This window comes from Sinocyclocheilus anshuiensis, unplaced genomic scaffold, assembly GCF_001515605.1.
Source record: "Sinocyclocheilus anshuiensis isolate Anshui unplaced genomic scaffold, SAMN03320099.WGS_v1.1 scaffold2655, whole genome shotgun sequence".
In the NCBI taxonomy this organism is placed as follows: Eukaryota; Metazoa; Chordata; class Actinopteri; order Cypriniformes; family Cyprinidae; genus Sinocyclocheilus; species Sinocyclocheilus anshuiensis.
Window position 1 is genome coordinate 59,111 of NW_015541082.1, and position 3,953 is coordinate 63,063.

A 3,953-nucleotide genomic window follows, 5' to 3' on the forward strand; every position below is an offset into this window, starting at 1 on the left:
GTTCTCCATAAAATGTGCTGCACACATCTGAATATTTGGGTTGAAGTGTTCTGGAACAGTGTTGTAAATACAACTTAATCACTGATTTCTAGTCGTGTCCATTTTTGGAAGGCCAAACAAAGTAGTTTCGCTTTCACAACGAAACACAGCGTCACACACGGCGGGCTAGAGTGAGTGGCGGCGGGCGGACTTGAGTGAGCAGAGGCGGGTGGGCTTGAGAACGGCGTGGCCGGCAGATTCGACGAAGGAGCGTCCGGCAGGCTTGCGGCAACCACATGTGACGACCCCGGGCTGGACTCCGCTTCGTCCACGGTGAAAGCCGATCCGGTGTTCCACAGTGCGAAGTTGATGTATTTCCTCAGCGACCAGCACGGATCAGCTCTAGGCATGACGAAGCGGATATCGTCCTCTTTTGGAAGGCCAAACAAAGTAGTTTCGCTTTCACAATGAAACACACAGCGCCTTCACAACATGGCGGTGGCAACAACAATACTACAGCGAGAATAAAAGTTACGCCTATAAAATTTACGAGAATAAAGTCTTACTTTGCGTGAACATTTGGGCGGCGTTATGCAAATCTTCACACACAGTGACGTAGACATATGGGGGCGTGTTAGAACGAGACGTTTTAGGTAGGTGTGGTTGACTCTTAACTTTTATAAAGAATATCTCTTTGGATTTGAGACTTTAGTCTTTGCAACTTTACAGATCTTCTTTATGCACCAAGAGCTTGTAACACTTCAAAGAGAAAGGAAAAATTGAAATCGCATCGTATGACCCCTTTAACTGACTAAATAGATAAAGAATTAGAATAAAATAAATAAAAAAAGTTGAAAATAAATCGATTCCAATAATTAATTTAAAGGAATAAATAATACATCTAACAGTACAGTACTATAATGAGTAGACAAAAGTAATAATGCAACAAAACATGTTTACAATATTCATTTTTCACAAAACACTCCAAAAAAAGGTACAAAAGCTGTCAATTGGGCGGTATCCTTTCAAAAGGTACACCTTTGTTCCTTATTTACCCCATAAAGGGTGCATATTAGTACCTTAAAGGTACAAATCAGTACCTAAAGTGTAGGCCTACATATTAGTACCTTTTGAATACCGCTCCAGTGACACCCTTTTGGTCTATTAGTTTGGTCTTTATAAATGAAAATACATAGTTGCCTTTAAAATGTTAGGACTCTGGGCCCTCACATTAGGCTGATCATATTTGGGGACCACAGAGTCTACAAAAAAAACTGTTCTAGAAACCTTGCATATAAGTGCAAATCAAAAGAGCATTTCATGCTAAAAATGGAACTATAGCTAACAGCTTTCTAAGGATTATCAGGGTCTTTACATAACTCATGTGACCCATAAAGTTAATTTACGCCACATTTCAGCGCTGCACGTCAGTGTTTCTTCCAGCAGTTTAGAGTCACCAAGTTTCAATGTACAAGTGCTGCCATCAAGTGGTGAGCAGAAGTAATCAATCAATTCGACTTGTGCTTTGATATGGTTGCCCTCAACTGGAGCTATTTCCCTCTTTACCCCTGCCATCTGTCCGCCGAGGACTCTGTTCTTCAGACAATCTGTGCTCAAGCTGTGAATTAACTATGGATGTCATTTCCGGCAGCATACACCGCCACACGGCAGCTGCCATCAGTGGTGACACATTTACTGTTAGTGAGTGTTTCCTGCAGATGCTAAAGCGCATAAAAACGGTGGAGGCTGCTTCTCACATGCAAGCAGCACACATAGCATATGACCGAACTACGAAAGTGTTTGTACGATACGATATTTATTGTAACATCAAAAAGCGCCACAGAACTAAAATAGTGAGTCAATAAAAGAATACTTGCGTACATTAACATATTTGGTACAAATAGAACAACGCATGCTGTTTAGCTTTTTTTTTCTTTTTTTTTTGCAAAAAGCATGAATACATTATATAATATACATTGTACATAGGATGTAATATAATGACTGAAGGTCTCTGATATGCAGTAGGATTAGGCCTGAAATATGACTGAGATAAGGCACTGAACCCCATGATGCTCAAATGTGACTAACACTGTAATGGACTTTAGTTAAATGAGTAATTTAGAAAATGACAAGCAAAAAGAAGACTCTGAACGGCCATGTATTGGAATGGATAAGATGCAGTAAGAATACATAGGCTAACATAAAGGTTTGAATGGGTTGGAGCTTCTCAAAGGAGAACATAAAACGCTCTGCATCCTGAGATACTGTAATAATATCACTAGAGGGCAGAGCTACGGTTTGTTTGAATTTTCCACTGTATACATTTCACATCGTCACTTTCCACAAATAAGCTACTACATTTTTAGTCTATGGGTACAACATGGGGCCTGAAGTTTATTTATTTATTCATTTAACAAATGGTCAGTTAAATTTCGGATATGTCTAGTTTGATTAAAGAGAAGTAAATTAGATTAAATAGACAAACTGTATTTATAAATATTACATTTGAAAAATTACAGTAATATGGTTGTAAACTGAAAATTTAATCTGGATTTAGATGTCACTTAGTGTTTTTTTTTAAGAGTTCTTACTCTTAATGTCAGTTCAACACATTGATCCTGTCCAATTAATAAAGTGGCAATTATGTGAAACACCACACGAGTTATCAAAACTGGATAATGTGTATCAGGGTCATAAGTTACAGCGCTCAGGGCAAAAACCCCACTGAAAGCAACAAAAATTACACAGAAAACAAAGTACATTAGTTGTCCAGGCCACTAATGAAAATCTGTTCACCCAAAATAAACCCCTTCGCTTAAAATGGTATATAATATGGACCTGTCTGATTTTAGGGCTTCTGTAGAAGTGTACAAAAAGGTACGACAAAAAGAAATGCAGTGTAATAATACACATTCACCAATCTGGCAACCCAGTGTTTTCACTTTCACCAAATCGTGACTACGGAAGCCCGTGCGCACGTTTTTCAGACGCAAAAAAATGCAATTGGAAATGTAGCTCACCGGGGTAATGTAAGGACATCTATAGGGTCAGCATGTGACGTCACCCGGTCGTATAGTTTCCCCTGTAGATTCAGACACATAGATGTATATGACCTGCAGGTTCGGGCAAACTTACATGGATTATTCGAACATACAGTGAGTATTTCATGCTTCCCACGTAAAATGCACTGATAAACAATTCTAATCAAGAATCGCCCACTAGCCTCATTGACGTTGTCAGGGGTTGTTTTGAATGTAGGATTATGCAGGGATTTTAATGAAATAAGCAAGAGATATTAAAAAGCAAATGCCCCACACATAACTAAGCGGAACGCAGTAAAATTCTCCAACACTAAACGCTGATTCGGTATAAGCAAACGTTATTTGATGTTCCCGTTAGCGTCGTCTCGCGCTGTACGGTTCTGAGTGCATGGCGATCTCTGCGCGCTCTATATTGGGGATCTGTCTGGCGAGACGTAGAGTCATGGCCTACTTTTTGCGCACGTATGGAAACGAGGCGGTGGCTCTTTTCGCTGTTGCTGTGCCAGCCTATGCTTAAATACATCTCGATGCTGGATAGTATGAAGGTAGAATGACGTCAAAAAGATTTGCATACGCAGGGTAAGAGTTGTGGAAGTGTACATAAGACTGTAAGCGTAAGTTAAATTTGCTTGCGCAAGAGAAGCTTTGTAAAGGTGTAAATCGCGTTTCAAGCGGAAGAAAAAAATATTTGCAGCATTTTACTGTTACTCGTAAGTGTAATTCATGTATTGTGAAACTGCAGCTTCATGCTAACGCAAAATAAATATGATCTGCATGCTTCTGACTTCCATTTTTCCGCGCTTACACTTTTGGCATGTTTTTTTCTCCAACAGACGGTCAAAAGCACTGCAAGCCTGTGAACAGTGATTTGCAAGCGAAAACAACAGTTTCAAGAACTGCAAAACGGATTGACTGCATAGAACCAATCTGTAT

The 3,953-nt window shown here is 39.6% G+C and overlaps 1 protein-coding gene across 1 annotated transcript in view; it reads left to right on the forward strand.

Annotated features, from left to right (window-relative positions):
• LOC107690702 (nucleus accumbens-associated protein 1-like) overlaps positions 1–3,953 on the forward strand; it is a 30,903-nt gene that overhangs the window by 7,224 nt on the left and 19,726 nt on the right. The gene's annotated exons all lie outside the window — the stretch shown is intronic.